This window comes from Anthonomus grandis, chromosome 1 (genome assembly GCF_022605725.1).
Source record: "Anthonomus grandis grandis chromosome 1, icAntGran1.3, whole genome shotgun sequence".
NCBI classification, from domain to species: Eukaryota; Metazoa; Arthropoda; class Insecta; order Coleoptera; family Curculionidae; genus Anthonomus; species Anthonomus grandis.
The window spans coordinates 2,414,244-2,441,556 of NC_065546.1; the positions used below are offsets into that span (position 1 = coordinate 2,414,244).

General features: G+C 31.2%; 1 protein-coding gene across 9 annotated transcripts in view; it reads right to left on the bottom strand.

Annotated features, from left to right (window-relative positions):
- LOC126745345 (titin) overlaps positions 1–9,731 on the bottom strand; it is a 139,601-nt gene extending 129,870 nt beyond the window's left edge. For 6 of the 9 annotated variants that reach the window (XM_050453191.1, XM_050453166.1, XM_050453177.1 and 3 more), the window contains exon 1: positions 9,484–9,725. The gene's annotated coding sequence lies outside the window, so the exon portion shown is untranslated. Of the gene's footprint in view, positions 1–9,483 lie in introns of all 9 variants that reach the window. The other 3 variants (XM_050453148.1, XM_050453158.1, XM_050453199.1) reach the window with 3 other exon arrangements.
- Between the last annotated feature and the right edge of the window lie 17,582 nt (positions 9,732–27,313).

The following is a 27,313-nucleotide window of genomic DNA, read 5'->3' on the forward strand; positions in this document are numbered from 1 at the left end:
CAATTTTTTTATCAAGACAGTTGGTTTTTACTGATTTTTCCAGAATTTCGCATTTTTCTTTTGCAATGTTTGGTTTTTTGGATACTCATAAAAGTAGTCACAAAAAATCAAAATTTTTGTCAGCTGCTTAGACGAAATAAAAGAAAGTTCAGTTTTGGATTCAGAAGTCAATTGATTTTTATTAATAATCTTAAAAAGTTCGTATTTTCGTTACGAGTCGCTAGAATAAATTAGGAGAAAAAAATCAGCTACAGAAAATCAAAATACCTTTCAATTTCTTGAAAAACATAAAAGAAACTTCAGAAGATTTTTTTTTTATTGTTGCCTTTTTCAAGGCAGTTAATTTTCTTTCAAGAATCTTATAATTTTCCATGAGGTAGGTAGCTAAAAAATATCCTTCCAAACTATTTATTTTTTCCTGTCTTCTATCTAAACAAATTTTTTGAGAAAATCCAACCTAAAGGTATTTTTCAGCTGCTGAATGCCAAACGCAAGACAAAAATGCAAGAATGTGGGCAAAGTGTTTGCTTGGGTAAATGTCCGTTGTAAAATAAAAATTAAAAAATCTTGTTTTTAAAAAGTGCTTGAAAGAAATTTAAAAAATCGGTCTTGGATTGACTTTAGTTTGGAGTGACTTTAAGAAAGAGAGTTTTTTTCTTTGAAGTAATTTTGAATTCTTCAAAACAGCTAGTTTTATTTATTTGCCTTAAGAAAAAATTATTTTCCTTAGAATTTCTCGAGTATATTAGGACAAAACTGAAAAAAGCCTTTTTAAAGAAACAGGCAACTAAAAAAAAGATTTTTGTCAAAAATCTTTTTTTTAGTTGCCTTTGAAAAAAAAAACTGCTTAGGAGAAATAAAAGGACGTTCAGTTCTAGAAAGAAATTCAGTAAGAGAGATTTGTTTTTTTTTCCACCAAAGAATTTATTAATTTTCTATTATCTTCTAAGGAATGTAACTAAAAAAAAACAGCAAATTTACATTTTATCTATTTGTTGCTTATAGTTGCCTAAATAAAAATATTTTAAGAAAATCTAACCCAAAAATATTTTTAACAATAAACGCAAGCACTTTTTTAATTGCTTTGATTTTTTCAAGGTAGTTGATTTTTTTTAAATAATAATAATAATACATCGTTTATTTGCCCAATTTACAATAAAATATTATATCTTAACTAGATACAAAGATAATAAATATCATATGCTATAAAATTTTAAAAAAATCTTAAACATAATATAGGCAAAAAGGAGGCTAAAGGCAATTTAAAAAAGATTCGTGTTTAACCTCCCTCATTAAATAAGTTATAATTTCTTTTTTGTTTCTTTTGTTGCATCCAAAATAAATTACTAGGTATTCACCAACAAGTGCCAAACATCCAATAAGCTTTAACATACCCAATACATACATATTTAATAAACGCGATGATCGCCAGATATACCCATTCTACCGCAATAAATATTTTTTGTATTTATGTTTAAATACGCTTGGTGATACATTTTTAAAGTCCTCCGGAATCTGGTTGTAAATTATATAAATATTATAAGAAAATGACCGCTGATAAACATAGTACAGCATGCAAATTTCTACGATCCTCCATGGAAAGCCATTTGGTTTGTCGTAGCATGTAACTGACAGAACCTCCACGACGAATGCCGTAAATTAATCGTAAGCATGACTTTTGCACTCGCTGAATTCGACCTTTGTCGATAGAGTCTACGCATGGACCATATACGACGTCGGCAAAATTAAAATGACTCAAAACCAGAGCGTCGCATAAGGTAATTTTTTGAGATGTTGAAAGCAGGTGTCTATGCGGAAACAGTTGCTTTAAATTAGAATAAGCAGATTGAATGCACTTACTTATATGCTGTTTAGACCTCATATTGGTGTTAATGTGAATTCCCAAATTGCGGGAACAAGTAGAATGCAAAAGCTTGTTTGAGGAAGCTTCCAAAGCCATACTCTGATGCAATACGTCGCGATTTTTGCCGAAAATCAAGAAGGTAGATTAAGACGAGTTTATTTGCAGATTGTGTTTTTCTGAAAAATCTATTAGGGCTTTTAGATCATCGTTTATTTTCTTGGCAGCTATTTCTTTACTTTCAGGAAAAAAAGAAAAGTAGAGTTGCGTGTCATCACGTCATCAGCATATAAATGAGCACTGCAATATTTTAAACAACTGATGAGATTACTAGTATAAATACAAAATAAAACAGGTCCCAATATGGAACCTTGTGGAACTCCACATAACTGAAATGCAGTAGATGAAATACCCTTATTCGTTTCAACGTATTGATTTCTATCGGTTAAATAACTTTTAATAATATCAATTGCGTCAGAGTCAAACCCATTATAGCCTAAGATCGCGTAGAGTAATGTATGATTGATACGATCAAACGCTTTGCTGTAGTCGATAAGTACTAAAGCAGTGGCCTTACCCTGATCAGTAGCTTCAATAATATCATCTGTGATCTTTAAAAGTGCCGTGGTACACCTATGACCCGATCTAAACCCAGACTGAAATGCCGGTAAAATATTATATTTATCGTATCGTATATCGTATTATATTAGGTACTCCCTAATTTGGACATTTAATATCTTTTCCATGACTGTAGAAAGAACTAGCAAAATACTAATAGGTCTTAAATCATTAAAATCGGAAATATTTTGCTTTTTTAAAAGTGGAAATATTTTTGAGACCTTCCAGCCATCAGGAAAACATTTGTCTAATATAAAGTCCAGTTCAGAGATCTATTAGAATCTTTGATGTGTCGCAGATGCCGCACTAGCTAGTCCGTGTGCCTATGTCATATTTATTGTCGCATGATATACATGTTTAAATGGCAAAATTTTATATTCTCTATCTATAAAATCATTTTAAATATACGTAAAACCCCATGTTTTATACTATTTTTGATTTTTCTTTCGAAAATGTCAATTTTTAAAAAGAAAATAATATCAATAAATTGACCGCGGACTAAAATCCAAGCATCTTACAAAATATTTTAAACACTTCCAGCACTCACAGACTTGTCACCTCTTTTTAGCCAGTCTATTAAACAAAGATAAAACACCTGCGTTCTGGCGATTTTTACTTTAGGCTGTGCAAGTGATTGTGTATCTCTCTCTATCCCACTGATTTTAAGAATTACGGGGCCGTACCCAAAAATTTATTTGTCGTTGGTCTATCACCTTTAAAATAGTTGTTGGATGGGTCTATCACCTTTAATAGTTGGGAGGGGGGCCATGTGAGGTTATTATTTGATGTGTTTTGCCGGTTATGCTTTTTACAAGTTTATGAAAGTAAAGAATTTAGAATTTGGCCTTTATTCGTCTAAATTTTTTGCAGTTTTTACTGTGAGGAACTGTGTTTTTTTATTTGTGGATTTGTTTTGGTATTATAACTAAATACCTTAAAATGTTTCGACCCTGGGAAAATAGGCAGGAAAATTTGGCAAATGAAGAGGAAAGTGTTTGTGCGGGCTTATGGAGACCGTGGGTGTACAAGAAAGACAATAACATTTGTGATAAAAACAATAAGAGTGATCTGGACAGTGATTTAGACTTACATAGTTCTGATAGTTCATTTTCTAGTGTTGAGGAAGCAAAAAGAAGCAAGGGAAGTAGAAGCTACAGAGGAAATCAAGCAGTTTTAAAACGTAATTGTTTATGTACAGACGCCAAACAAATTTATCTAAATCTATGAATGATCATCAGTTCACAAATGATTGTAGTGCTTTGCAAAAAACAGCGTTTTTAACAGGGGTTCCCTATAGTACAATATGCTTGTAAAAAAAAGGATTAAAGACAGAATAAAAAGAAAAGATGCCGGACAATCAAAGGGACTTGACACGGATATTGCCAAATTGCTAAGGAAAGGCGTGTATTCTAAATACAAAAACAATTAGGTTCTGACCATAGAGACACCTTATCGGCAAGGGACAAACATTTCTCAGTCTCAACCTTGCGGAGATACCTGATATAGGAACTTGGATTTAAGCTTAAGATGGTTAACAAAAGAGCTGCTGTAATGGAATTGTCAGGTGGTGTATAGAATATTTGAGAAAAATTTTAATAATTTGGGAGGAAGACAGATCCATATATTAATTAGCCGAAACATGGTATGATATATTTATGATTGATGTATGATTTCCATTCTCTGGGAAAAACCCTTTTTTGCTATGGTAAGAAAAACACTGTTTTTAATAAGAAAACAAGTCTAAAATTTTGTTTTTTACAGCTTACTACCGCTGTTTGTCCTTCAGTGACACAATAAAGATTGCTTCTTCCTCCATTCTCTGGAAAAAGTCCCTTTTTTGCCATAGTAAGAAAACCCCATTTTTATTAATTAAACAAGTTTAAAATTTTGTTTTTTTCCAGCTTACTGCCCCTGTTTGTCCTTCAGCGACACAATAAAGTATATATAATGTAATGCTTTAGTATCCATATGCTGATGTGCGAGATGAAGTTGGAATCCATGGCGGCAACAGAGAAACTGTTTCCTTCCTTAATGGAAGAAACTGCTAAAGAACAATGGCAAAAAAACAGAATTTAGAAAATTGTATTAACTTTTTGAGCCAGATTCAAAAGAGTGGTTAAATTTATAAAAGTATTTAGTATCCTCACTGTAGTTTTAGGATCCAGTATACTTAAAATGTAGTGTTTTGTATAAGATTTTTAGTTTTTAGTATAAGCACTTATTTTTGTTAATTTTTGTCTAGTCTCTCCTAATATGCATAATAACTAAAAACAAATTAATAAATATTACATTCAGGATGTAAAGTGTGTTTTTTTATAAGTATTTTTTATTAAGTAAAACTTGTGTCTTTTAAACGCATATTGTATAGACAGCTAGATGATTTTTAATGTAAAAGTTTATTTTAAAAAATATACTTCTAGTTTTCTGACTACATAATTACTTTTTTTCAAAAGAAGTTGGTACTAAATATAGAGATATGGGGTTTTCATGACTATATTATTATAATAATATATCATAATATGTATTAATAAAAAAAAAACTATAATAAAGGACATTGAATATGGCAGCCAAAATCCCCATTAATAATCACCACCAAGTAAAAATAAATCTCAATTCCCAAAAAAAGGAACGATATAAAATTTGAAGACAAACCAAAACATTTTACACTTTTGTGTCAAAAAGTAAATGTTTAATGCCTTAATCCACAGAATAAATGGGCCTAAGTAATTCGTATCACCTATTCTCTCATCACTTGCTATAAGAGACTGATGGCGCTAAAAACTAAGCTTATTAAATTAAAATTTTTGGTTAAACTCATTTTACGTACTTAATAAAACTAAACCCAAAAATCCCGAATAATAAAGTTTTAAATACAAATAAATTTTAAGGCCGGACCCGTGCAACTTTTCATACTTGAGTGGTTGTGACTAAGGTCAGGCGTTCAACAAAATAGTACGTGGGCGCATGTAGTCAAATTTTACGAATCAAATATATAAATTCGTAAAAAAATGCCCAAAACATTTATTTATTTAATAAAATGATTAAATATCGCTTAGGATATTACTTTATGACTCTTTCCACATTAAATTTTGCGATTTCAACATGCATGTCATGTGACAATACAAGCAACACCGGCACACGGACTATTCGCGGTACATCAAAGATTCTAATAGATCTCTGAATTGAACTATACATGAGTTTACAATATTAGTTACAAAAAGTATAACTCGGTCCACACACAATAACAACATCTCTAGATTTATTTGATTCGCCCCGGTAGCAAGTGATTTAATTTCGAATAAATGTTTTCTCACAATATCAGTGGACACGGTACGAAAATTAAATTTTGATAATATTTGACGCCTTTGCTTATTTTGATACAAATTTAAAAGATCTCCATGCACTGAATTGTTCTGCGTTGAAGTCTGTATAAAATGATTATTTATAGAATTGGGGGCATTAAGATGATCGGGTAATTCGTTAACTTTGCCATAGTTACTATCTTAAAAACCCATAGTTACTATCTGTGCAAGGTATTGTTTTTTTTCTTAACGTATTGCAATGCTAGCTTGATTTTTAATTTGTTTGTAATAGTCCCAATTCAAATCAGTTTTAGTCTTTTGATATTTTTTGTAGGCTTTGTTCTTCAAACTTATCATTTTTTTAATGGTATAAGTTAACTATGGAGGTTGTTGTTTTTTTATTTTGTGCTGGGTTAGAGGTGCTAAAACGTCGAACAAATTTATCAAAAAATTATTTAAAGCAGCGACTTTTTCGTTAACTGTTTCCAAATAAATTATGTGTTCAAACGGGGTGACCTGTAAAAGTTCGTTAAGCAATTCTCTATCAATGTTTTTGAGGTTTCGTGACATAAATTTAAGGTTTTTGTTAGTTTTTTTGTTTATTTTGTTGCAATACGTCAAGAAATGGTCAGAAATTTCTAAATCGCTAATACCCGCCTCAAAGCTTGTTTCGTCATTTGGAATCAAAATTAAATCCAGACGTGTAGATGATGTCCCTGTAACTCTTGTAGATTCCAATATAACTTGTAAATTTAAAGACTCTACTTTAAAAAGTTGATACATAATGATGTTCCATATTTAGAAGGTTTAAATTTATATCACCGCCACATATGATTTCCAAAGGCTGAAAATCAGCCAACCTTTTTTCAAAAGTCTGTAGAAAATTATTGATATTACCTTTGGGAGGTCTATAGAGGACACCAACCATATAATTTTTATGAAAAAATTTTAGTTGAAACCATAACTCTTTACAAATTTCTTCACTAACAGACACCATGTTAGAAAATTGTAAGTTATTTTTTATATAAAAAGCCAACCCACCACCTCTAGTTTTTCTATCATTTCTTAAAATGTTATACCCATTAATATTAATATTCGATGATAAAATATTCGAATTTAACCAAGTTTCAGAAATTCCTACAATATCATAATCACCCTCATTGATAATTTCCTTTAGTTCTGCCAGTCGTGGCACAAGCGACCGCGCATTGAGTCGCACAAAAGTCATCATTTTCTATGACCTTCCAATAAAAGAGAAATCTGGACGAAATCTTCGTTTCAGTATTTATCAGCCGGTAAAAATGAAAAATATGTGTAACTGCCTGACAGAAATCGAAAAATATAAATTTGGAAAAAAAAATAATAATCTTAAGGAAATGGGTTTCGTTTTTGGTAAGTAATTTTTTATTTGCAAGCATTTGATTTTCTTTTACGAATTTTAAAGTTTTCTATGACCTTCTATAGAATCTAATTATACAGGGTGTCCCGGTTCATGTGGGAAATCTCTCGGATTCAGATAGAACATGGAAAAATAATACCGAACGTTCCTATAAAAAAAATTCCTACAGGCCTTCGTTACGAAGATACAGCCTCTTAAAGGACGCTGCTGGAAATTGGTTTTAATTAATATTTTGTTTCTTTAAGTCAGTCGGTTCTTATTGATTTTCTTATAAGAATTTCATATTTTTCTGGTCTCTGGACTAAATTAGGAGAAAACTGGAAAAAATAACCTTTCTAGAAAAAAAATCGAAATTTCTTTCAACTGCTATTGCTAGGCTTGCTTGCTAGCAATTGTATTTTTTAAGGGTTGCTTTTTGATTTCTTCAAGGCTGATGTTATTTTAAGATTTTCATAACTTTCTATGACCTTCTATGAAGTGAATTAAAAGAACAGTGTCTTTTCGTATTATACGTACATACAAAAAAATATTTTTTTAAAAAAATCTAACCTAAATAAATACCTTTCTTAACTGCTGAATGTGAAACACTAGACAAAAAATGCAAGAATCTGGACGAAGCCTTTTTGTAAAAACATTATTAGCCAGCAAAAATTAATAAAATCTTTTAACTGCTTGGAAGAAATTGAAAATATCTGTTTCGGAAATAAATTAAATCAAAAATTAAATTCTTTTTATAAATTGATTATTATAGCAGTTGAGTTTCTTAAATGGGACACCCTGCAGAATTATGCAAAGTAGCCATACAAATGCATATCGTTGAATGACATTTTAATATGGGCGTATATGTAAAAAAAACCCTCGGCGCTTAAATATACGGTACCTGCATTACAAAATGCAATTATTTAGAATTTAAATTACGCAACCTTGCAAATTATATTAACAAATAATAATTATTATTACATGATATCTTAACTGTAAATTTTATTTAAAAAAAATAGTCAAACCCAATCCTTGTTTTAGTTTTTATCCATGTGGGCATAATGTACCGTATTCTGGGAATAATTATTTGTTTTAATGGTTATGATACTAACCTACGCCATACTGTAAATGTCACATTACTCGAAAACTTATTATGCATTAAATTTTTATTTTTGAACAATTTTTTTGCGATATTCATGCTCAAGTTTAGTGACTTTTTGACTAAAATCTTTAATTCAAAAATTCAAGTTTGGTCGTATAGAGTCACTCAAAAATTTCTTATTAGAGAAAAATTAGTTTAATTTTTTTTAAAATTATTATGTCTTCCATCATTTTAATTAAACAAAAAAGTTTAATATTATAAATTTGAACAGTTATTGATATAAACTTAAAAAAAAGAGAATCTGTAAAAAATCAAATATCAATTATTAAGTAAAAGAATTCAAAATTATTGTAATAAAAAAACTATACTATAGTATACCATTACCAACAAAACTACATACCATTAATGTTTACAAAACAACTCATAACGTTTTCGTATTTAATTAATTAATTATCTAACTTTACAATTAATTGGACACTATTGAAGTAAAAAAATAATTAATAAGATTTTAAAAAATCGGGTCAGTTATAGTTTGGCAATTAAGGATTTTTTAATAATATATAACGTAAAATATAGTAAAAAAAGTAAAAATGAATAAACATGATTAACTAAATACAAAAATTTATTCTTTTTAACATTCCCGAATATTAGGAATTATTTTCCAATAACGTATAATTAAGAAAAAAATAAATTAACAATTTGGTAATTAGAGGTGACCAAAAAAGATAAAAAAATTAAATAGAAATTAAAAAAAAATTAATTCATGATTTTTTTTTTGGAGATTACTATCCATAGTTTCCAAATAACAAACAGGGTGATTCAGAATGAGATTTCAATATTTAAGTGGACAAATACTAAAAGGATACAGTGTTTTTGTTGTATATTTGTGTTTTTACGAGAAACTTGAGCAACAATTGCAAAAATTGCAATCGATACTTCATTTAAAAATTATAACAAAAAAAAAAACATTTTTCTGCTACAACAACAAAACTCTTCTTCATAAAATACCCTAAAGACTCACTGCTTTAAAGGTTAGCACCTTATCTAAAAATATTTTCTTTTGCTCCATTTTCTTGTACAAAATTTAAAATGTGTTTAGTACCGCCATAATACCTCTTAAATAAGGTTTGTTATTTCATCATAGAAAATTTAGCTAACTAAAGACAAAATGTTTAATAAAAAAAGTCAATTTTATCAAATAAAAATGGTACACCCAACTTACCCTTTTATTCTCGCCTTTGTTTAAAATGTATATTAATTACCGGTAAAACCTCTGAAACCAAAGTTCTTTAGTTCACTGTTCACTCCCTAAATAATAAATAAAATAAATACTTTTAATTCCTATTATATGAAAATTCGCTTAACAAACAATTTTTTTACTCTTTTAAAAAATTGACTCGGTATATAATTAGTGTATATAATCTCGTTTATTCGCAAGCCGGTGGTCGACTAATGAGAACCTGCGGTACCGCGTGACGGCTTGTCTGTCCGCCCCGTTTAGTGGGTGACCATCAGCATCCCATATGGACCGATTCTTAACACCTCCATGGTCGGTCTATGTCATACTGATATATTTAGAACACAGTGCTGACCGGGAGGACCGTCAGCCGATCTTATGTAGGAAGACGAATATTTATTTATATGTTTTGCGAAAAGTTACACCTTCGCCGTTAAAATATCTATTTTGTTTGAACTGCGGCCGTTTTGATCTGTATAAAACAGGTTTCTCAATTATTAAACCCTTGGATTAACTCTATATAATAACCATACAGTGACCGCCTAAAGTTCCGCATAAATTCGATAAAAATTAGAGATATGTTTTTTTGAGAAAACTCTCGGACCCGTCGATTTTTATTTTAAGTTGCGCATTATTTCACATAAATTTTTGTATACAGGGTGGAACAAAAAAAAAGATATGACGTCATCGGTCATTTTTTTAAATGGAATGCTTTATTTTTCATTGCATTTATGAAATATAGGTGAAATTCCAAGCAATTTTCGTATAACACACCTTATTTCAAAACTCAACTGTTTCCGAAACATTTACATTTAAATAACAAGAATCGTATAAGTACATCTATTTACAAATTAAGGTAAAATCGAGGATGAAAATAATGTTATAAACACTGCTAATTGTTTCTATTTCTATGGTTGCACTTGTAAAGAATCTCCATTTTCGAATATAAATAAATAAATAAAGCCTTTATTCAAGTATTTTTTTGCACATACAATGCAAAAACATATGAAAATGTACACTCACATCATATGCACAAGAATAGCGCAACTGGCGAAGTTTAGCCTCCTGGCCATTCTCCCAATTCTCCGGATATTAAGTTCACCATCTTTAAATGTTAACAGAGAAAGTCCAGAATGCTTTTAAGAGATAACACTGAGGATAAAACAGTTTTAACCAACCATAACAATATAACAATGCAGTACATATATACATACAATATATCTGTCACTAAAAAAGTTCTAAAAATTTACTGCATATCTAATAAATACCTCTTGTACTTAGACCTTAAATAACCAGTATTGCATACCTTAAATTGAAGAGGTAAGTTATTATATAACACAATTATAACTGAAGCTCTTTTTAAAAAAAGAAGTTCTATGTTGTGGCATTATTAAATAATTTTTATCTTGCAAAAAGCGATTACGCACAGCCTCCCTATAAATTAGTTTTTTAAACAAATATACTGGTTGTTGACACATATTTAGTTTTCTAGAAAATAGAGTCAAGTTAAAATTATACCAGTTATCACACTTAAGCCAACCCAACTCTTTTATATTTTCTGAGACATGATCAAATTTTCTTAATTTATAAACAACTACAGCATGTTTTCTGAACGTCTCATATAACTTCTTTTTAGTAAAGATTTTAAATGTTGTTCAAAATTAAGCTGTACATCTATACACAAACCCAAATTTTTACCGCAGTTAGCAAAAGTCAACCGAGTATTTTCAATCTGAATATTAAGTCGATTCATGAGTATGCCCCTTTTCTTTTCAGAACAAAACAGTAACATTGTAGTTTTTGCAGCATTAATTGTCAGATTATGTTCCGTTGAGTATCGCAAAATATTAGACAAATCTGAATTTAACATCTCAGCAGTATTATCAGGACAGTCTGGATTGGAAACTAAAATAATAATTGTATATCATCCGCAAATGCTTGCATGTGCGTTGATACAATAGAAAACATATCTGCAGTATAAATAACGTACAACAAAGGGCCAAGTATTGTGGCACTCCCGAAATAATGTTTCTACTCTGCGATGTCTCACCACCTATCCTAACTACCTGCCTTCGATCTGTTAAATATGACCTAAAGAACAGTATTTCAACCTTCCCAAAGCCATAATATGATAGCTTGGCACACATCAACTCATGATCAATAACATCAAAGGATTTAGAGTAGTCTATCAAAATCAATATAGCCGCCACTTGCCTATCTTGCCTATTTTTACAATGTCGTCAGTAATATTTAGAAGTGCAGCTGTTATACTATGACTAGCTCTAAAGCCCGATTGATGCATAGGAAAAAAGCCATTTGTATTAAAGTAATCAGTGATCTGAACATGAACCACTCTTACTCCATGAACCCTTCTCTACTCCAGAACTTTTGATATTACAGGAAGCAGACTAACAGGCCTCAAATCTGTAAAACTGACAGGATCATGTTTTTTAGGTAGTGGGGTAACAAGAGATTCTTTCCAGCAATTTAGGAAATGACCATGTTCGACACAACTATTGACAATATGGGTAATATGTAATATTATCACATGCAAACACAGTTTCACCATCTGAAGTGTTATGCCATCAATACCTGCAGCATTTGACCTAATACTCTGCACATACTTAAACACATCAGAGGGATCGACCAATTTGAAAGTAAATTGTATGCCTTCCCTTATTTTATTATTATTATAATATGCTACTTTATTATCACAGTTGTTTGATTTTTTAAAAACGCTGCAGAAATATGTATTTGTCTCTTCCACATTTACCAATTTAGGAGGAATCTGAATAACTGTATTTATAGGAACATAAACATTGAGGTCTCTTAAAGTTTGCTAAACTTTTCATTGAGCCTTTCGGGTCTCCAAATATTGCGTAGAATTCTTAGTGTAAGATTTCGAAGCATTTTATAATGTCCAAAATTGTCTGTAGAGTTGTTTAATTTACATTTGAGCCTTGCCTTGTCCCTTTCCCTCATTAAACCTCTTATTGCATAAGTCAACTATGGTGCATAAGGCTTAGTCACTCTAATGGACCTTACGGGAGCATGCTTATCAAACAAATACTTTATATTATGAGTCAGATAACTTTACTATCTATATCATGAAGGCAGAACAATTTATCCCACCATACTTCAGACTGAAGGTCAAGTAAAAATTCAGGTTCATCGAAATGCTTAAAATCCCTTATAGTCAACAATTTTTCAGTTTTTATAATACATGTTATGTTTATATAGCAAAATGTCAATAGGTGATCCCATTTGAATCTAACGTCCCACTCTGAGTTACAATATTTTGATCATTAATAAAAATTGGGTCTAGTAAAGTGGCTGTTGTATCAGTCAGACGAGTTGGTTCATAAATTACCTGAGAAAAGTCATAGCTATCAAATAATTTGCTGACTGGGTTTTGAATATTCATCATATTGATGTTTAAATCACCAAAAACTAAAACATACTCATCTACAGGCAAGATTTCAGGTAATATTCTATCCAAGATATTAACACATTCTAATACATTATTACCTACTCTATAGATAACACCTACTGCTATGGATAACTTCTGCTTTACTCTAATACGTACCCCATAATGTTCAAAACCCTCTATTGATATTAAATTCATAAAGCTTAAACTCTCACATTTTATTGAGCTTTTTATGTACTAGCCTACGCCTCCACCTCTACCTCTATTACAATCTTTTCTATAAAAATTGTATCCTGGAATACCAACAGCATCTGATGATGTATCACTTGTTAACCATGTTTCCGTTACACCAATTATGTCAAAGCTATTATTCTGAATTATATTAGTGAGTTGGACAAAACCTGTAAACACTGATCTAAGATTCAAGTGTCCAAAGCTATGCACATGTTTTCTATTTGCTTAAATACCATCTTGTATAAAGTATTAGTTTCCCTCTACTTAAATTGAATAGTCTACTCTCTGATTAATGACCTCTAATAAATTTAGCCTACATGGACATTGCCTATCGAGGGCCAGATGAGATGTGCTCAGCTTTAGACCTGAACTTTTTAGACTTAGACTTTAGCTCATTTGAATATCACTGTGAGTTCGAAAATTAATAGTTTTTATCAGAATAAATTATGGCTAATTTAACGGAAACCTAACGAATTGAAATTTTGATGATGCTAGGGTACGGTTATCGAGTGCGCACGCAAAAAGAAGTAAGTGAACTGTTTAATGCGAAATACTAGTGATGGAATAATTCAGATTAAACATCATCCATGATTCGATTACAAAAATAATCGGTAGCATCCGATTATAGAAAAATAATCCAATTATTTTGACCGGAGTGATAACTAAAAAAACTAAAAGATGAAATATAATTGTCATGCGTGTCGTCACACGCGCGATCACTCACAAGTCGGTAGTAAGCGTTCGGGTTTTCGCTTTTTCGGACTTTCTTATTGGTCAATTTAGCTTTGTCATAGGAATATGGACTAAAGCGGCAGAAGCGAGGTTTTCAACTGGGTTGCTATTTCTTTTCATATTCTTTATGACTAATATTATTTAATTTTCTATAAAATATTCGATGTTTAATAATAATGTATATTATTGTTTGTTATATTTGTTATGTTTATTATGTTATTTATTTAATACTGGTATTATTCTTTGTTATTAATTACTGTAAGATGTAGGAAGAAAGTATGCGACTTTAACATACAATTTAAGATTATAATTTACGTACAAGTAAATATAAAATAATTAATTCTTTTATTTTTTAATTTTTTTTTTTAGAAATAAACATATTTTATTTGCCAAATAATGGCAATTTAAAATCATTCCAAAATATTTTTAATTCTTCTTGCATATGTTACAAAGGGCTTGTTTTGCATCGAGTTAATAATCCCAAACCACTGATTTTTTTTAAATTCCGTATCTCATCGTAAACTTAATTTACTATTTATAGAAATACTGACTTTCCGCAGTTAATCAATAATTTAAAATTAAAAATAAACCATTTTAAGAAACAGGAACAGTCTAATGATCAAGGAACAAAAAAATACAAAACTAAATATTTGTCACAAATCGATCAGCTGGTCAAGGGTGTTCAATGTGTTGTGAGTTACGATGATGCAATATATAGTGCACGAAATCATTCATAACCTAATAATCCGATTATCGAAATAATACGATTTTTCCCATCACTACCAAATACCCAAACCACCCTATTTCTCAGTCAACAGTTAGTAGAATAGAGCCCAAATTCATAACTTCAGTGTTAGGGATTTGCCAAGATCAGGTCGTCCAAAAATTTCTGAAGAAACAAAATTAAACGTTCTGCTTTCCGTCAAAGAAAATCCAAACAATACAACTTCATAAATTTCAGTTGATAATAATATAGCCGGAACGTCAGTAAGACGCATCTTAAAAGCAAATGAATACCACCCTTATAAAATTAGACTAATACACGAATTAAATGAGGACGATCCTGATCAAAGAAACCAATTTTGCGAGCAAATGATGAACATTTGCAATAATAACCGTCAGTTTGTGTTACGAGTTTTGTTTTCGGATGAAGCAACTTTTTGTTTAAACGGTGTCGTAAATCGGCAAAATTGTCGGTACTGGTCAGTGTCAAATCCACACTGGGCAACTGAGGCTCATACACAGTACCGTAAATCTATTAATGTTTGGGCTGGTATCGTGGAAAATAAAGTAATAGGGCCTATTTGAATTTTCTTCAAGAAGATCGTATCCCTGCTTTGGCTGACCTATACCCAGACGAACAAGACCCTGCTGTCCCGACAATTGAATCCTAAGAATATTCTAGGAATGTCTTGTTATTTTTGTTCACTATAAGTAGCGCTACATACTGAGAATTTAACTAACTGAATTTAGATAATATGAATTATGCCAATTTTGGTATTCTTATATTCCATAATATCCATCCAAAAAAGGCGTTAGAGGATTACGCTAATCCGCAATGTGAAATAAAAAAGAACGAATGTCATTTAAAACTTGTTGATTGGCAGATTCCTTAAATGAATAGAAAGTTTCGACATTTCTGCGAATGGAAACACCGTACTTTTCGTAATATTAAGCAGATGTAAGAGGGTCTTAAATGGATTTTAAATAAAAATATGGGCCGAATCAAAAAGTTGTCGTAGCAACTGCGACGATCGTTATTGTATTGTAGGGATTAAGGCGTAGGTTGTTATTGAAAAACTTAATCATTTCACTAAATTTAGTATAGAATTTTACTGGATTTGTGATTTGTAAATACGTAGAAAACCAATTACCGATACAAGTTTTTAACTGTATAGTAAGCAAATTATATAAGTGTACAGGAAATCCCAGCAAGATATGTATTCCCCCTTTATGCTATTGTCTGGATTGTGTTTTTCTTAAGTAGTTTACCTAATTACATAAAAACCTTTTTTTTAATTCTTTATGGGATATTTATATGAAGATTAACATGATCATTTTCACTTTTTTTTCTATATTTTTTTCAAATACAAAAAGTATGTTACCATATTAAGTAATTGCAATAATTTATGCATGTACGTATTTAAAAAGTGCACCTTAATTAAAGAAGATTTTATTGTACTAAGATTTAATTATAAAGAAACAATGTCACACCCAGACTGCAAAAAAACATTGCATGCATCTGCCAGGTATATCTCATATCTCACTTGCCATACAGGGTGTTACGAAATTCGGTGCAAACATTTTAAAAGCGAATTGTTAGAGTCAAAATAAGACTTTTTTTCCTATAAACAAGTATCCTAAAATGCGCCCCCTTAGAGCTACAGCTTGCGCAAATTGCTTGAAGAAAATCGATTATTTGGAACACTGATTACAGAAACTCCAAAACCCCCTAACACAAATTTTGCATATCGTAATTTACCTAATGTGGACTGGACTAAATTTATATCTGACATAGAGCTAATACTATGGCACACACATGTACAACATGGTAGATATAGACAAAATAATTGATTTTTTTAAAATTCAACTTAATAACGATGAAATTATTTTTAAAAATAGTGCCAAGAATCTAGGTATGGTAAAGACACTTTTTAAGTGCCAACATTAAAAACATGCTTTGCGATTCCCTTGTATTATCACCAACAAACTGCTGCGATACCATTATGACTCATATAGAATACAGAAACTCCAAAATTCTTACCTGAGGCTTATATTTGGCATAACAAGGAGAGAGCATATATCTCATAATATATATGGAAAATCGACGATTGCTGTTTGTTTTTTTATAAGGTGCTTAAACGGGAAACTCCACCATATCTAGTTAGAAAGGTGACCTATCGAACAGATGTACACAATCTAAATGTAAGAAGAAAAAATTATTATATAACTATTCCCTCTCACAACAAAGAAATTTTTAAAAAGTCATTTTCGTATGTAATAGTGCACCTTGTAAATAAATTTAAAATATTAGACTTTTCAAATTTAAGCGGCATTTGTTCAACGCATAAATTTTCTTCTTCTAAATCAATTAAAAATAACTATGAATATTTATGTGCAAATTAATATTTTATGATAAAATAAAAAAATAATTTTTTTGAAATATTATACACAAAGATGGAATTTAAAATTGATATTATAGTTTAACCTTCCGCTCTTCTCTTTCGATCCTATTCCTTTTTAGGTATATGTTCCTGTTTTTTTTTGCATACGATGTTTAAATTCTAAAGCCTCAACAGAATTTGGGAGAACTTCTTGAAAGCCTTACCTGAAAGTCTAAATATAATGGCCTATTGGTCACTCACTTCGATTATTACTATGTATGTAGGTATAAATTATTACTATGTATGTTAAGGGTAACGAATAATGTTCTTATTTTTCTTATTTACATTGAAATAACATAGTGTTGTTCACCGTCCGTGTACTTCTTTTTGAGCCTTGTAAAGCGTTAAAAGCTGTTGCGGTATAAACAGCCCTTTCGTTTTAAAGAGAGCCATAAACTTATGGGAAGCCACTTTAGCTATTTTCGCAACATGGCCATGCCAAGCCATATTACTTCTAACCTTCACAGCAAGTAAGCCTGGAACTCTCTTTTAAAGGCTTAGGACGGCAGGGATAGATAGTCTTCTTTGTAAATGTAGCAGCTTGAGTGTTAGCTGCATTAAACTCAATCAGATTGAACCCACATTAATAGTTGCACATTAGTATTTATTACCTGGCAATAAAAATCCACCGTTTTATAGAAGAGATTTTATTCAATATAAATGCTTTGAGTATATTCATTATTTATATTCATATTCGGAAAAAATATAATTTTTTTAACCCTACGTCATACGACGAACGGTTTCAGAGATATGGCCGTCTTATTGGGTCACCCGGTTTACCCTTTTTGGAGCAGGAAATTTAAGATAAAAAATAAGATGCCATTCATTTTTTTTTAAATCACAAATATACCATAAATAAAACCATATTATATTAAAGATGTCCTTAAAAAGCTTTCGAGATTTTTGTCCTCTCAATATTTGCTCACGGTGTGTCGTGAACATAAGTTACGTCTAACAAAAAGGGTTTTGTCTCTTCCCTTCTGGATTCTTTACATTGCTCTAAATATTTTCTCTAAAAAAAATCTTCTTTTCTATTAAAATAGATTTTCTATTTTGCCTCAAAGCGAGCAAAAATACAGTTCGTGTAAAATTTTCCACAAACTTTTTCCTTCCCGTTTTCTTTGAATACTTCCAAAATTTATCTATTGTTGGGATTTCATTCTTAAACTAAAATAAATCTAACTGGCCTTCTGATTATATTTTTCGCTATTAAGATGCTTGATGCACATTTAGTTTTATAGTCCTTACTTCCAAATCTAAAATAACTTTGCCTACTATTGGGCTAAATTTTGACGACATTTTGACTAAAAAAACGTAACAAATTGCACAATTTATATAGTACGTATCTACTAGTACATTTATAGCTATTTAGACTGGAATCCTTTGTGACCGCATAGTTATCATAACTTTCATTGTTTAATTCTTGAGTAACTTTAGAAGTACCTAGAATACCTAATTAATACCGCAATGTAAAATCGACTCTTAATAATATAATAATTGCTAACTAATAATATGATATTTTCCTAACTTTTGCACTTTAAATAAACTCGACAAATGAAACCCTTCAGATCTTTCCCGAAAAATCTAACGCCAATGGTTTATTGCCGTTTTATGGCTATCGACTCTTTTTTCTGCTCCTGTGCACTAAGATATGTTACCATTTTTTCTCCCTTCACCTAAATTTTTTGCATGCACTAAATATCAAAACAAGCTCACCTTGTATATTTTTTTTAGGACATAAAATACAAAACAAAAAAATAGAAAGAGTATCTTTCAAACAAAAAACAAAGGATGATTTTCCTGGTAGGTTATATTAAGCCCTAATGTGACCATAAGGGAGAAAAATACGAACCATTTGTTTTTATTTTACCATTTTTTTCTCTCTTCGGCCTGATTTTATGCATGCATCGCGGGCTCGGTGCCAGGGCCACCAACTCTAAAGATCGCGCCTTGGACGACCAGACTGTTGGAATAAGGACTTATATGGCTGTGGGTCAATGCCGAAAAAGAATATACACTCGTATGAGTAAATACCTAAATAGTAAATGCGTAATCGGCAAAAATAACGAACGTTACTTTAGTATTTATTAAAAAACGATACATTGAACCAATCGAAGGTGATCTTATGTCGAATATAATTTTATGTGCCATATACAAGGTGCTACAAATTCAAGGCGAAATATATTTGGATTTTAAGAGATAGGGACAAAGTTTAGGTATTCAATAAAATGTTATTATAAAACTTTACAAAAAACTATACAGATGTTTTAAAATAATGTATATTTTATCACTTACAGTTCGTTTACTAAATAGATCAGGTTTTCAAGATCCGCCGTTTCAGCTTTTAATGACCATCATTAATTAAAAGTAACTAAATGGGTAACTGAAAGTATTCCGGTCATAAATTTATTTCAAAACCATCAATCCAACAAAATAACAAACTAAATAAACCATCCAACAAAATAAACAAAAATTACATATTAGAATACTTGTGAATAGGACAAAACTTGGGTTTACTAAGACTTAAAACTACATAATTAAAACAATAAGTCCTTTAATGAATTAATTTTATTTTATAGACAGGAGGCACTAGACGTATAAGTTTGAATCCCTTAATCGTTATCCCTGATGATGGACATGTCCGAAACATGTTGGATTAATAATTTTTAAATAAATTTAGTGGATAATCGGAATACTTTCAGTTACTCATTGAACTATTAACTCCACTACATGAACGGACTACTTCTTCAACTTTAAAAGTAACTAGTTTAAAGTTTTTCCTGCTTATACAAAATTTATAGTTTATTCATTTTTCCATATCTATTTTAATTGTAGTATCAAAATTTCTTTGAAAAATAAACCAAAATTATAAATTAAAAACCGTTTTGAAAAATAAGAATTGGAAGGACATTTAAAATACGAATATTTTAATCAAAAACACCCTAAAGGCTTATTGAATATATTCTAGCAATATTTCATTGAAAATAATGAAAAATATGGTTACCCGGACATAAAATTTGAATTTATTATATATGTTTATAACATTAGAAAAATATTAGTAAGTCATGCCAGTGTTTAATAATAGCAGTTATGCTTCGACTTTAAAGAATCGAATCGCCAACGCAATGCACAACATTCATATATAATAAAATTGTGGTTGCGCCGCAATAAAAATATAATGTTATGGGTGGGTGTATTATTTTACTATTAAAATCGTTATAGTCAAAATAAATTACAAAGAAAACCCATGTATTAGGCGAATTAACACAATGTACTAGATATATAGTTATATACGTAATTATAATTTGTTATGCTTCTATAGCCGCCTCGGCATAGGAATTATTTTATTTAGAATCTAGAACATTAGTGACGTAATTACCAGGCAAATTAGGCTGTATAATGTTAAAAAATTCAAATAATTTTTCTAAAAATAAGTGCCGCCATTCTGGTTTTGGATGACACATTTTTTTTCCAAGAGCCAAGGAATTCGTCAGCCATTTCTACCATTATACTGAGAGTTAAATTATGCTGAACATTTTTCTCAAAGGTAAAAAATCCAGAAGAAGAGGGCATTTATTTAAAAATTAAATTAAGAAAATCGCAGGTTTATATTGTGGACCGAACATCAAAGCGGGTTTTCATTGTTACAATCAAAACCCGCTAAAAGGAAAAAACAGTTTGTTTGCTTGTTGCAACATCTCTGACGCAATGCTGCCAAATGCTTATGTAGAAATGGCAAAAAAAGACACTTTATAATATCATAAAAATTTGTCACTTATTTTGACAGACACAAAACAATACTATGTATCCCTTTTTAATAAAATATGTAGCATTTTTTTATTGCATTAACCAACTGCAAATTGATTACCCAAGCGCAGAAATCATCGTCATGGGTGATTTTAACGTTCACAATATCAACTGGCTGCGCTTCTGCAACAAGAACGACGATGAAGGACGAGAAGCTGAGCTATTTGCCACCATATGCGGGCTTATGCACAATATGTACAATAATAGCTCAGGTCAATCGTGGAAGTACAGAGCTGGATATTTTTCTCAAACTAATGCCACCTTCTTTATTTATTTATATTGCCCAGTGTACCAATGAGCGCCTAAAAATTCTTGAAGAGGTTCGAAATAAGAAACAAATTCTAACTGATTCACACGAAATAATTATATACAGGGTGTTTTTTTATAATGGCTTATAATAAATTGCCCCAAATGCAGCATTATTGGACTTCCCATAAGTCTTTGGGCAACCAGGTTATAAAAGAAGCTATCCCTAGAGATAGATTTAGACTTGTGGCTAGTAAACTGTATTTTAACCATCCACAAAAGCCAAATAACGCCAGTAAAACTTATTATATTGAAGATATTGTTGCGTGCCTCAAATTGACATTCCCAAAAGCAAGAACCAAATTTCAATCCATAGATGAGTCTATAACAAAGTTTAAAGGTCGTTCAACATTAAAACAATACTTACCATTAAAACCAATCAAAAGAGGTATAAAAATTTGGGAACGCTGCGACTCTAATACGGGTTATATTTATGATTTTAATATTTATTCTGGAAGAGAACCAGGTACCCTTGATGGCACCCTAGGTGAACGAGTAGTAAAAAAATTGACAGAAACTTTAAAAGATAACCAGGTACTTATTTGTTATGACCGGTTTTTTACTTCTGTAAATTTAATGAACACTTTACCTTTCCCTCAAGTTGGAACTTGCATAGCCACTCGAAAGAATATGCCGAAATTTGAGCAATTTGATAAAAAGGCAGTGAAAAGAGGAGACATGCAGTGTCTTTCCAATAATTATGGTACAATAGCATTCAATTGGATGGATACTAAAAAAGTAATGGTCCTGAGTAACTGTCATACTGATCATGTAGTTAAGGTTGCAAGGACTGGTAAAGATGGTAAAAAAATTACACTAGGTTCCGAAGCAATACACATATAATTCCTTTATAGCGGGCGTAGACCTGTCCGATCAACTTACAGGCCTATATAACATAATGTTCTGGTCAGTTCTAGGTCTGTATTGTTATAGTGAATATGCTCTTTTTTAAAACTGTCTTGAATTACCTGTATTTTATTTTAGTATCTGATGATGGCTGTTTATACAGCCGAAATGCATAATACATTTACCTAAGTGACCTATATGCATTTTTCTTGGAGATAAAGGCTTCCCCTATTTGTAATCTTTATATCCGCATTCTCCTACAAAATATGGACTTCTATTCAACTATATAACATTGACCGTAAGTCATTAAAATGGTGAAAAAAAGTTTATTACAAGCTATTATTAACCACAGCAGTTAATGCTTGGATAACGTTCAAGGAACTTCGTACTAAAGATACTCCGTTTCTGACATACTTGGTAAATCTGGCAGAACAACTGATAGGAATTGGACATGAAAATGCTGCTTTAATTCGCAAGAGATCATTTGGTATGACCACACTATCCTCTAAAAATATGATTAATGTTGGATACCATCTATCCTACCTATTTTTTCAAAAACCAGAAGAAGATGCCATCGTTGTGCCCAGCAAAAAGTAGAAAAATTGACGGTCATGTTATGATCCGCCTGTGACGTACCACTATGTAAAGAATATTTCTCATCTTATCACTCCTAATGTTGTATTTCTTTAAAAAAAAAAAAAAAATAATATGATTTTCTTGATCTTGGTTTATTTTACTATTGGGACATATAAAACCCAAACAAGTATACGGCTGGGCCCACACTATACTTACGTTAAAAAAATAAACTTAAGCTATTTTTGTCATTGCGGTAGGTACTAATAAAGAAATAAATTAAAAGACACTAAAGTTTAACAAATAAAAAAAGTCGCATTTTCAAAACAAAATTTTTGATGGGACAAGTATGTCCCAATCGACGCGAAAGGGTTAAAGGATAGCTTAAAACTTGACATGATAGAGAATATTTCTGAATTGCATCGTAGGGGCTGCAACTAACAGAAGCGTATTCAGGTATAGGTCAAACAAACAAAGTTCTTATTGCCTGTGTGTTATTGAAACTACTATATAAACCCCATTTAAAACTAATGGCATTAGCGAAGTTGTAAAAAATTGCCATTTATCTCTTTTTTTTTAATTATTTCTTTGTCAAATTTTGGAAAAATAAATATCTATTATAATGCTCAAAATTACAATTCTTGTTTCCAAGATTTCTATGCGTCAATCGGAATAAATTCAATATAATTTCAAAGTACCTTTTTCTTTTAATTGAATTTTGGGATCAAATATGTATGCAACAAAAAAGTGAGACATCCCGTATAATTATGCATATTAAATTTCTTAAAATCGACCAATTAGCATACAAGTAAACGTCACAAAACGAAAATTCTCAGGAAACTCTTCCCTTCTCTTTACGCTGAGAAACTTTAAGATTTTTAACAAATACCCTGTCAAGTGTACTTTTTACTATAATCAACTGCACTTTTTTTATCTGACAGTCAAAGCAGACAACATCGTATATCAAACGGGTTGTCTTAATAGTGGGCGCCTGGACCATACATGGTCACTTGTTGCAGCGGTAGTCCGGTGGGCGCACCATATGACGTTATATATAGTGTCTCAGGGCATATTTTAGCATACAAAAAAAAAAGAAATGGGAAAATTGTAAATCGCTTCATTTTAAGAAGACATATTGTTGTTATTCAAATTGTTATTTTAATGCAAGGAAATTAAAAAATACACGAGTCGAATGATTCATTATAGATAACTTCTCAGTCATTTAACTCGGTCTAAATATAATAGTTTATCAAATAGGAGACTAACATATTACCTGTTTAAAGACTCCTACTAAAATATAATAAAATTCGATTTTCGGAATGCCGACTTTGGGGCTATTAACTTTCATTTGGGGGCTATTGATTGGAGTATTAATTTTGATGATGGTGCTGCGGTTAAGTTAAATGATATTTTACGGGATTGCCTTGATTTGTATATTCCTAAAAAGAGACTAAGGTCTTCATCTTTTCCTAAATGGTTTAGTCCTTTATTTAAAGAATTAATTCGAAAAAAGAAGGCTACACACAGGAAATATACGTCTACTCCCTCACCTGACTCTTATGCTCGTTTTTCAACCCTTAGATCTCGATGTAAAGTAGAACACGATCGGTGCTTTAGTGAATATATTGGTAAAGTAAAGAGGTCAGTGGTGGATGATAGTCGTTACTTTTGGAGGTTTGTCAATGACAAAAGAAAGAGCAATGCATTTCCAAATTCTATGTTTTTGGGCCAGGAAATGGCAGAGTCCAGGGAAGCAATTACTGATTTGTTTGCAAAGTTTTTTGCTACAGTTTACGACAACTCTACTTATCCCATTCCTGATTCTCTTGAATTTGGTTCCCGGAATATTATTGTTGGACGCTTCACTCTCTCGGAGGTATTTTCTAGATCCAGAAATTACCTAACAAGTTTGTCTGTGGGCCAGGTAATATACCTAATGTCTTTTTAAGAACTGTATTTATACAATTAGTAGGCCTCTCCAGATGACTTTTAATATGTCTTTACAGGACTCTACCTTCCCAGAAGCTTGGAAGCACAGTTTCATCATGCCGATATTAAGGGAGTATGTATTGAAAACTCATTGGCCAAATTGTTTGATAGTTCGGTTTGCGATCAGCTAACATGGCAATGCAAAGGAATCATTAATGAAAAACAGTCAAGATTTTCTTGTGGGAAATCCACAACCAGCAGTTTGGTTCAATACGAGTGTGATCTGTTGGGGGCTTTGGAGAGGTGGGTTCAGATTGATGCGGTCTATACCGACTTCTCCAAGGCCTTTGACGGGGTGAACTTTGGTCTCTTGCTGGCCAAGTTGGAAAGTGCTGGTTTTCATGACTCCCTCTTAAAATTGCTAAAGAGTTTCCTGATAGGAAGAACTCAGAGTGTGAAGGTGCATGGCTGTACTTCTGCACCTACTAATATAGTCTCAGGGGTTCCTCAGGGATCTCATTGTGCCCCTCTCCTCTTCAATCTATTTGTGAATGATATTGTTAATGTGATCAATCATAGTTCTGTAAGTATGTCTGCTGATGACCTGAAGCTCTACATGCAGATTAAGCAGGGGAATAATATAGCCAAACTTCAGGAAGACCTTGATGCTTTGTGTGAGTGGTCAGTGATGAACGGATTAAGGCTCAATATTTCTAAGTGTTGCTATATATCATTTCATAGAGGTTCGAAGAGATTCAATTCTACATATAGTATCCTTGGTAAGTCCTTGCAGTATGTGAATGTAGTCAAGGATTTGGGCGTGTGGTTCGATGAGCATCTGAGATTTGTTCATCACATCTAAAATAACTTTAAAGGGACTAAGAGTGTTGGGTGCTGTAAACAGGTATAGTTCACATCTCTCTCTGCAAGCCTATAGACTCCTTTATGTCTCGCTGGTTAGATCTAATCTTGAATTCTCTTCAGTAGTGTGGTCTCCTCTATATCAGAATTCAATAGATATGATTGAAAGAGTGCAAGATGGATTTTTACGGTGTGCTGCATTAAGAATGGGCATTAGCTTTGACGAGTACAATCGTGAGGACATGAGAGTAAGACTTAACCTGGACACATTGGCAAAAAAGGCGTGTGAACGCTGATCTTTGTTTTGTCTTTAAGCTTGTTAATGGCATGATTAATGCTCCTGACCTTCTTTCTAAAGTGGGTCTCAATGTTCCAAATAAAACTCTACGCAATTTTGACCTTTATCATGTTCCTATGCACAGAACTGAATATGGCCGTCATTCTCCTATCGATAGATCTCTGAGTGTCTTAAACGCTAATAACATTTATGTAGTAGTTCACTGTCGGTTTTTAAGAATAGCCTGAGCAGACTATGGCTGTAATGATGTCAACTCAGTTCTTAGATGTATATATATATTTATTTACATTGTATCAACTCACTAGGTTAACTTATCTATTATGAAATAATCTATTTTGTACATTTATTTTGTAAAATGTGGATTCCCGTAAATTTAATATTGAAAAAAAATAAAATAGTCTCAAGAAGCCAATCTTTAAAAAAATTTGAATAGGTAGACTTTACTTTACATCAAAAATAAGTGATTATTTAATTCTGTCAATTAAAGTTCCTAGAAAAAACTGAAATGAATAAACTGATCAGCTTCCAGAGGTCCTTTAGAAATTATGATTCCAATAAGCTATAAAAAGAATTAACTAAAATTGTTTGGAATAATAGTATTTCTGATCGGAAATAATAGATTTAATAAAGGCAACCCAAAAGAACTGTGGAAAACCCTTAATTCTCTTACCTAGAACAATAACAGACAAGTATTGTCAGATGCAATCAGGTTCGAAACAGAATAATCAATTCTTCGTATATACCATTAATTGTATAGTAAGGTATATACCACGTTTACAAAATGTTTTTACATTGCCTCAGAAACGGTTTTGCACGGAAATGGAAATTAACGACTGTTATCCCTGTTCCGAAAATAAACGAGACAAAATTATGTAACGAATTTCGGAAGATAAGGGCATTTTGTTAAATAAATTAGAACACTTAGGACCTAAGCATAAAGCTCTAAACTGGCTTAGATAATGTTTTTGTCAAAGAGATCAACGTTTTTGTTATAAAAATTATTTGCTCAAAACTATAAGTGTAAAATATTTGTTAATCTCGAATATTATAATTATTTTATTATGATTGTTTACTGCGCAATATTTATTTTATTATATTATATAACTAAAAAACATACTTTTATTGTCAAAACGCAAACATTTCTTTTTATGCTAAATATGTACCTCTCTTGCTGAGATTTTGATATGGGCAAATTTATCATGGTCAAAGGTCAAATTTTTACGTAAGTATACAATGGAAACAATATAAAAAAATATTTTTTAAAGGTGAGGAAAGACGCTGTTTGTTTTTAGTTGATTGTAATATTCTTACTAAAATAATTTGACAGTTGCATTCTGTATTTATTTAAAACTAATATATTTATGAGTTGTACATAGGTGTAGCAGGTGTGACTAAACAAAAAGCAAAATTTATGTTCCTGCAGAGGTGTCGATTTTGGCAATCGACGCTCACGCAATTTTCATGTTCCTTCTCATAAATATACCAGTAAATGACAAGCAAGAACAATAAATCTGAACATCCTTTATTGTATTTAGAAAAGAATAGTGAAATAGATGTTATGTAAACAACATATGGATACACTTCCTATTTTGTCGGTGGAACACAAAAAATGGTTACTTACGTATCATTAACCAGATT